The sequence below is a fragment of the Lipophrys pholis genome, assembly GCF_963383615.2.
Source record: "Lipophrys pholis genome assembly, contig: SCAFFOLD_36, whole genome shotgun sequence".
In the NCBI taxonomy this organism is placed as follows: domain Eukaryota; kingdom Metazoa; phylum Chordata; class Actinopteri; order Blenniiformes; family Blenniidae; genus Lipophrys; species Lipophrys pholis.
The window spans coordinates 173,066-182,500 of NW_028292098.1; the positions used below are offsets into that span (position 1 = coordinate 173,066).

Sequence of the window (9,435 nt, forward strand, 5' to 3'; positions counted from 1 at the left end):
TCACTCATGTACTGCTGGACTCTGTCTGTAGATTCCCAGTGTCGGGTGTTTGCTGCTTTACTAGCTCTGTCTACTTGTGGATTGAGGGCGATGTTGAGGTCTCCTCCCACTATCAGTGTTTTATCAGAGTGTGTTGAGAGGGTGGTGAAGAAATTATGATAGAAGGAGGGTCATCAACATTTTGGCCATAGATGTTTGTGATCCACATCTCTATGTTCTGCAGAGAGATGTGAATAATTATAAATCTTCCCTCTGGATCTGTGATTGTGTCTTTACAAGGGAATTGTATTTTATTGTTGATTAATATAGCTACACCCCTCTGCTTGGAGTTATAACAAGCTGAGTATGTGTGAGGGAATTGTGGTGATATCAATTTGTGATGTCCTGTTGTAGGTGTGTGTGTCTCTTGTAACAAGACAATGTCTGCCTGTAGTTTGTTTAAGTGTTCAAAAACGTTTTGTCTTTTTATTTGCGTGCCCATTCCTCGTACATTCCAGGTGACAAACCTGAGCGTGTTTCTAGCTACACTCATCTTCTAGGTGGGTTCTCTAATGCTGTATATGTGGGTGTGTGTGTGTCTGTGTGTCCGCGTGCGTGTACGGGTGTGTTTGTGTGTGTGTGTGTGTGTGTGCATGCGTGAGTGTGTGCGTGTATATGTGTCCGCATGTGTGTTCGACTAGGTGCATGCGTTTGTGTGCGTGTGTGCATGCGTGCATCTTTGTATGTGTCTGTCCGCATGTGTGTGTGTGTGTAAGTGTGTGTGGATGCATATATCTGTGCGTGTGTACTTAGGATCCCTAAGTCTGACTGGCTATTCAAACGTAGTAGTGTGTGTCTGTCAGTATATGAGTGTGTGATATGGTGACAGTTGGATTGTGATGTTGAGGTTTTAATGTGGTGAAAACAGTGGAAGTGTATTGTTATCAAAACAAGGGAGGGGGGGTGGAAATAGAAAAGAAAAGTGAGAAACCAAAAACAGAAAAAGAACCAATTCAAACCCATAGGTGACATTTAGCGGTGACGTAACGAGTGCTTTTTTTTTTTTTTTTTTTTTTTTTTTAATATCCCAGTGCTGACAGTGCAAGTCCATAATAATTATTACTACCGCAATATAGCAAACATCGTGTACATTAATGATGTAATATTAATTAGCTTCGCTTTAATATACGTTGTTCATGATGTTTACTGATGTTACAGTTAAACTCTTACCTGGACCTGAGTAAACCTGTGATGTGTGTGTGTTAGAGTGGTCATACTCAGCTTGTGAGGACCATCAGTAGAGCCAGGGAGTGACGGCGGGGTCTCGGAACAGCTGGCCGTTGACATAGAGCCTGTCCACGGTGATGACGGCCCGGGATCCCTCAGCGATTAACTTCCTTCTTACCGGAAAAAGCAGGCGGCGGCGGTCCAGGATCTCCTTCGGGAACTGGTCGTTGACACTGAAGTCCGTCCCTCGTAGTTCCCTGCCGCGACTCTTCACCTGCTCTTTCTGTTTGAAATGTTCAAACTTGGCGACGATGGGCCGCGGGCGCTGGTTGTCCTGTCGTCTTCCTCCCAGGCGGTGGACGCGGGCGAAGGTGATCTTGCTCACGGTGTCGGCTGGAAGCTTCAGACTTACCTGCATGAAGTCCCGCAGCGACGCCTCGGTGTCTTCTTCCGCCCGCTCCGGCAGACCCGCGAAGACGAGGTTGTCCCGCATGCTCCGACTCTGAAGATCGAGGATGGACTCCTTCATCTTCTTGTTGTCCTGCGTCAGCCCGGTCAGTCCTTTATTGAGTGACTTCACCTCGTCCCGAAGTCCCTGGTTCTCAGCGGTCAGTTCCACCACCTGCCGCTGGCTGAATTCCAGCGAGTCCCGGAGAGCCTGAAACTCGCGGTGGAGCACCTCGACCAGGGCGAGCCGTGCATCGAAGCTGGACAGCTTGGTGTTAATGCTGTCCAGGATGTCCTCGAATTGTTTGGACGGCGGGGAACTCATGGGTGAAGAGCTCTCCGGCCGGCTTCTTTTAGATGCCGCGGCTTGAGGTGTTTTAGGCATGACGAGACGGTCGTAGCACTCGTCCAAGTAAGCTTGAAGATCTTCGATCGTTTCTTCTTCCAGCGTTGTTTGTGATCTTAATTTCCCTTTTGTTATTTTGTTTTGTTTTGTTTTTTCCTTCCGTCAGACGGAAAAGTTTGTACTACAGGCAGGGTGCCGCCATGTTGGATTGCACTCGATGACGTCACACTCGAATTACTCACTGCGCATGTCAGGACGCTTCTAGTTGGCACATGTGGTTGGAAATCTTTTGGGTCCCTCAGGTCTCCATTTAAAGGGTCCGGATCCCGAGCCCCCACTGTGGTTTAACAGACAGAGGACAATCTTCTCGGTGTCTGTTTAAGCTGGCAGGCGAGGAGATTAGCTCTGAATACTCAGTCTTCATCCCAGGGTCATCCCTCTCTTCATCTGGATATGCCAGCCAGCACAGCAGCCCAGCTGATAGGCCGACGTAGCAGACACCCTGGTTCACTACTGATTTCCTCTGGGTTCCACCAGCACTTGATAGGTTTCAGAGAAATTCTTTAGTGACCTGGCGTAGGTCTCAAGGACATGGTTTTATTTACTCTAACTCTGCTGGAGTACCCTGTAAGAGTATTTGGATCTGATTGAGGAGAAACATCTCCACTAACACACTGTCATCTTCACATTCAATGTCAAACACACTCAACTCATTCCTGCTTTCTTCTTTTCAGGAACTTCTGCTGGAGTCTGCCAACAGAAGGTGAAATGTGCCCTGAAGGAGAGGTTCCAGGTTGTGTTTGAGGGGCTCTCTAAAGCAGGAGAGTCCACCCTCCTGAAGCAGATCTACACAGAGCTCCACATCACAGAGGGAGGGACTGCAGAGGTCAATGAGGAACATGAGGTCAGACAGATTGAAACAGCATCCAGGAGAGCAGCCAGAGCAGAAAGCAGCATCAGACCAGGAGACCTCTTTAAAGCCTCACCTGGAAGCTCTCCACCAATCAGAACAGTGCTGACAAAGGGAGTGGCTGGCATTGGGAAAACAGTCCTGACACAGAAGTTCACTCTGGACTGGGCTGAAGACCAAAGCAACCAGGACGTCCACTTCACATTTCCATTCACCTTCAGAGAGCTGAATGTGCTGAAGGAGAAGAAGTTCAGCTTGGTGGGACTTGTTCATCACTTCTTCACTCCAACCAAAGAAGCAGGACTCTGCAGCTTTGAAGACCTCCAGGTGGTCTTCATCTTTGACGGTCTGGATGAGTGTCGACTCCCTCTGGACTTCCAGCACCCTGAGATCCTGACTGATGTTGCAGAGTCCACCTCAGTGGATGTGCTGCTGACAAACCTCATCAGGGGGAACCTGCTTCCCTCTGCTCGCCTCTGGATCACCACACGACCTGCAGCAGCCAATCACATCCCTCCTGACTGTGTGGGCATGGTGACGGAGGTCCGAGGGTTCACTGACCCACAGAAGGAGGAGTACTTCAGGAGGAGGTTCAGAGAGGAGCAGCAGGCCAGCAGGATCATCTCCCACATCAAGACCTCACGAAGCCTCCACATCATGTGCCACATCCCAGTCTTCTGCTGGATCACTGCTACAGTTCTGGAGGAGGTGTTGAAGAGCAGAGAGGGAGGAGAGCTGCCCAAGACCATGACTCAGATGTACATCCACCACCTGGTGGTCCAGGCCAAAGTCAAGAAGGTCAAGTATGATGGAGGAGCTGCCACAGATCCACACTGGAGTCCAGAGAGCAGGGAGATGGTGGAGTCTCTGGGAAAACTGGCTTTTGATGAGCTGCAGAAAGGAAATCTGATCTTCTATGACTCCGACCTGACAGAGTCTGGCCTGGATCTCAGAGCAGCCTCACTGTACTCTGGAATGTTCACACAGGTCTTTAAAGAGGAGCAAGGCCTGTACCAGGACAAGGTCTTCTGCTTCATCCATCTGAGCCTTCAGGAGTTTCTGGCTGCTCTTCATGTCCATCAGACCTTCATCAGCTCTGGAATCAACCTCCTGGATGAACAACAACAAACAGTCCTGATGAAGAACAATCTCCACCATCTCCATCAGAGAGCAGTGGACGAGGCCTTGAAGAGTCCAAATGGACACCTGGACTTGTTCCTCCGCTTCCTCCTGGGTCTTTCACTGCAGACCAATCAGAGTCTCCTCCGAGGTCTGCTGACACAGACAGGAAGTAGCTCACAGACCAATCAGGAAACAGTCCAGTACATCAAGGAGAAGCTGAGTGAGAATCTGTCTGCAGAGAGAAGCATCAATCTGTTCCACTGTCTGAATGAACTGAACGATGGTTCTCTGGTGGAGGAGATCCAACAGTCCCTGAGATCAGGACGTCTCTCCACTGGTAGACTGTCTCCTGCTCAGTGGTCAGCTCTGGTCTTCATCTTACTGTCATCAGAAGAAGATCTGAAGGAGTTTGACCTGAAGAAATACTCTGCTTCAGAGGAGGCTCTTCTGAAGCTGCTGCCAGTGGTCAAAGCCTCCAACAAAGCTGTGTACGTGGGTAATGAACAAATATGTAGAACTGAGTCCATGACAAACATTGAACTGGTTTTCATTGTTGCTTCTTCTTCAGGTTGAGCCGCTGTGGTCTGTCAGAGAGAAGCTGTGGAGCTCTGTCCTCAGTCCTCAGCTCTCAGTCCTCCAGTCTGACACATCTGGACCTGAGTTACAACAACCTGCAGGATTCAGGAGTGAAGCTGCTGTCGGCTGGACTGGAGAGTCCTCACTGTAAACTGGAAGCTCTCAGGTTCTGACATTATTGATCATTAATATCCACCACTCTCTGTTCTCCTGCTCACATCTCTAGAACATCAGTAAAACATCTCAGTAGAACACTGCAGCCTCTTGATATTTCCTCCTCTATTAATCAGGACGTAAAACTACAAAGTAAAGTTTCCAGTGTAAGTTCAGGTGGAGAGCAGCAGCTTTACTTCCTCCACTCACTGTGTTTGTGATGCTCCATGTCACAGAGTTCTGCCTCAGACTCTGACACCGACACGACTACGAGCAAGAACACCACACATGAGACAAGCACAGCAGCAGCAGGACACTCACTTCAGGTGTGCTCCTGTGGCTGGATGAAAATATCATCACTTAGGAGGCTGAGGATCCACCAAGGAAAGAGAGGAGGATGAGAGAGCAGAGGCAAGAGCCTCACAGTGAGCAGTACTTCTTATGAAGCAACCAGTCAAATCAGTGGAGTGAAGCACAGCGACGGGACAAAATAGAATAGAATAGTTTATTCTAGTGATGGCCAGATGAAGCTTCATGAACCACTGTCTTTACTTTCTGACCCTCACACAGAATCTGTGTAGTTTTCTTCTTTTCATTTTAAATGAATATAATCTTAGGAATCCTACTGTCACTACTTGCTGTTTTATTAATGTGTACAAGGGTGAATGAAATGTCGACCTCTTCTATTTCAGGAACTCTGAAATTCTTCATCCTTTATGATTAATTGTGTTAATTGATATTAATTTTACTATGACTTCAAATTCCAATGAATAGTTTTGTACAGTCTATCTTGATGAGACTGATATAAATTGGCACCATTTCCTGTTAAACAGGTGGTGCCCCGAGGTTTTCTGATGCACATCAGATTCCATTTTTTGTTCATGATCCATGACTCTTTCTTCATCACTACACAGTGTTGACACAGTTACCTTGAAAAAGAAATCTAATTACTGATTACTAGTTACTTTACTAATTACTTGTTTTTGAAAGTAACTAAGTTAGATTACAAGTACATTTTTAGTTACTTTCAACAGCTGCCGACAACACCCCATCCTCTAAACATAAAAATTACAACCGGTTTTGCCAAAAGCTCTGCTGACCACTGCCTCCTGCACCTGCTGATACATATTTAACCTTTGACCTTCATTCTTTGTTGTATTCATATCTGACTCACGCTTTTATTATCAGATTGTTACTATTGCAGCTAGTTATTTATGTGGTGATGTAGTTGTAGTCTGTTGTTGCACTATTTATCTATGTATCTATATATTTATATATTTGCACTCTCTGCGCTATTCAACCTTTTAATTACCCCCCTAGGGGACAAATAAAGTCTTTCATTGATCGATTGATTGATTGAAAAGAAAAAAATACAAAAAGAGTTCAACATCTCTGCAGTTCTTGTTGCAATGATATGATTTCTTGGTTCCAATTCTTTTGTGTCACCTGAACGCACCATTAGATCGAGTTGGTCTGTGATTGGCTGAGAGTGGAGAAGGGGGCGGGTCAGGTCAGACAGCATGCTCTGTGTGTGTCTGTTAGTTTGGAGGAGAGAACGAGCAGCCGCTTCTGTTTAATAATAAAGTGTCTTTGTAGAGAAGAAACTCATCCTGCTGGACGCTACAATAGTAATGCTACAATAGTAATGCCACAATAGTAATGCTACAATAGTAATGCTACAATAGTAATGCTGCAATAGTAATGCTACAATAGTAATGCTACAATAGTAATGCTGCAATAGTAATGCTACAATAGTAATGCAACAATAGTTATGCTACAATAGTAATGCTACAATAGTAATGCTGCAATAGTAATGCTACAATAGTAATGCAACAATAGTAATGCTACAATAGTAATGCTACAATAGTAACGCTACAATAGTAACGCTACAATAGTAATGCTACAATAGTAACACTACAATAGTAACACTACAATAGTAACGCTACAATAGTAATGCTACAATAGTAACACTACAATAGTAACACTACAATAGTAATGCTACAATAGTAATGCTGCAATAGTAATGCTGCAATAGTAACGCTACAATAGTAATGCTACAATAGTAATGCTACAATAGTAATGATACAATAGTAATTCTGCGTGAGTAAGCCTACAGTAGTAATGCTACAGTAGTAATGCTGCAATAGTAAGGCTACAATAGTAATGCTGCAATAGTAAGGCTACAATAGTAATGCTACAATAGTAATGCTACAATAGTAATGCTACAATAGTAAGGCTGCAATAGTAAGGCTACAATAGTAATGCTACAAATTAATGCTACAGTAGTAACGCTTCAATAGTAACGCTACTATAGTACCGCTACAGTAGTAACGCTACAATAGTAATGCTAAAATAGTAACACTCCAATGTAATGCTACAATAGTAATGCTACAATAGTAACACTCCAATGTTAATGCTACAATAGTAATGCTACAGTAGTAACGCTCCAATAGTAACGCTCCAATAGTAATGCTACAATAGTAATGCTACAATAGTAACGCTACAATAGTGATGTTATAATAGTAACGCTACAATAGTAATGCTACAATAGTAACGCTACAATAGTAACGCTACTATAGTAACGCTACTATAGTAACTCTACAATAGTAATGCTACAATAGTAATGCTACAATAATAATGCTACAATAGTAATGCTACAATAGTAATGCTACAGTAGTAACGCCACAATAGTAATGCTACAAATTAATGCTACAGTAGTAACGCTACAATAGTAACGCTACTATAGTACCGCTACAGTAGTAACGCTACAATAGTAATTCTCCAGTAATAATGCTACAATAGTAATGCTCCAATAGTAACGCTACAATAGTAATGCTATAATAGTAACACTACAATAGTAACGCTACAATAGTAACGCTACAATAGTAACGCTACAATAGTAATGCTACAATAGTAATGCTACAATAGTAACTCTACAACAGTAATGCTACAATAGTAATGCTACAATAATAATGCTACAATGGTCACACTACAATAGTAATTCTGCAGAAGTAACGTTACAATAGTAACACTACAATAGTAATGCTACAATAGTAATGCTATTATAGTAACACTACAGTAGTAATTCTACAGTGATAACGGTACAATAGTAATGCTACAATAGTAATGCTCCAATGGTAATGCTACAATGGTAATGCTACAATAGTATCACTACAATAGTAACGCTACAATAGTAATGCTGCAATAGCAATGCATGGTGACTTGGAGAAGTAACTTTAATCTGATTACTGGTTTGGAAATAGTAACTCGTTAGATTACTCATTACTGAATAAAGTGGTCATATCACAGTTACTCATCATCATTAACAGTCAAATTGCCTGATGTACGACCAGTGTTCCCAACAACATCAACTGTTTACAAAACAATCAGGACAACAGATTGTAATACAGACAGTCCAGAGTACAGAGCTAGGGCAAGGTGGAGGTTCTAAAGCCTCCACCTAATGGATGCCAGGTGTGCAGACACAGTTTGTGAACCGGGCCAGGGAGAGTGGCAGTAGGAGGAAACATTTATTGTGGTAGAGGAACTCAGTATTGGGCGAGTCATTGAGGACAGGAATCAACAATTGGACTGTGGATATCCAATAAATACTTTGACATGTCCAAAGGAAAAACTGCTGATTGGACCTGATCAGTGTTGCTCCTGAATACGTTCTAAACAAGTTACCTGTCCTCACCAGAGCAGCACCTTAAATAGGTTAAGGTGCTGCTCCACCAGGTGCTGGTACACCGTAGTACACTGAGGTTCCAAGTGAGCGAAGATGAGAAGACGGCAGGCTGCTCATTCACCCGCCATTTTTTAAACCTGAACACAATAAAAAACAAAAAAGGACCAAAGTCTGCAGCTGTCCTGGTGAACGCTGTTTAACCACATTTCCATTAGAATTTAAAGTATCGTATGGTTTGTTCTTCTTATTCTAACATCAGTAGCTACTAACAGCTTGTGGCAGAAGTCACCAGTTAACAGGAGAACCAGTGAAACCGAAACACCGGACAGTGAAGCATCACATCGGGGTGATTACTTGTGCATGACGGAGAAAGCTCCGATGACTCCGCCCACGCCGTGGTCGTTCTATTGTAATGGAAAACAAGTGAGGCTGAGTGGAGTAGAGGCAAGGCCAGTAGGGTCAAGTGGAGTAAGGCTGAGTAGGAGCTGGTGGAAAAGAGCTATTTATTACAAGTGACTGGGAATCAGAATATCTAGACAACAATGTGAATAAAGCTGTAAGAAATGCAGAATTAGGAAGAAATGTTAAACAAAGAAAACAATAACAAAGATCATCTATTGATCAAAGAAGGATTAAAAGATTCTGTCAAAAGTAAAAATACAGGATACAGAGAATCTATAAAACACTAAACTAAAGAAGTGGCACATAAATATGTGAAATACAAAAATAAGTTCACTACAACTAAGAAATGATTTAAATAAATATGAATAAAAGTGGTGAAATGTAAGAAAAGCAGAATCCTATTAAAGACACATGGAATCTATTAAAGAGTGTAAAGAGAAAGACCCAGAGACATTTCATTAGTAAGGAAGAAATCATAGAAATTATTATCAAATGTAAAACCAAATCTTCAGATTGAGACTAAATGGAGATGAAACCAGTAAAGAGGGTGATTGAGTTTATCTCCAAACTACTGACTCACATCTG

At 43.2% G+C, this 9,435-nt stretch overlaps 2 protein-coding genes across 5 annotated transcripts in view; one reads left to right on the top strand and one right to left on the bottom strand.

Annotated features, from left to right (window-relative positions):
- The window catches only part of LOC308128180 (NACHT, LRR and PYD domains-containing protein 3-like), a 182,330-nt gene that overhangs the window by 112,143 nt on the left and 60,752 nt on the right, over positions 1-9,435 (top strand). The gene's annotated exons all lie outside the window — the stretch shown is intronic.
- LOC308128182 (NLR family CARD domain-containing protein 3-like) overlaps positions 1-9,435 on the bottom strand; it is a 180,592-nt gene that overhangs the window by 12,816 nt on the left and 158,341 nt on the right. The window lies entirely within an intron of this gene.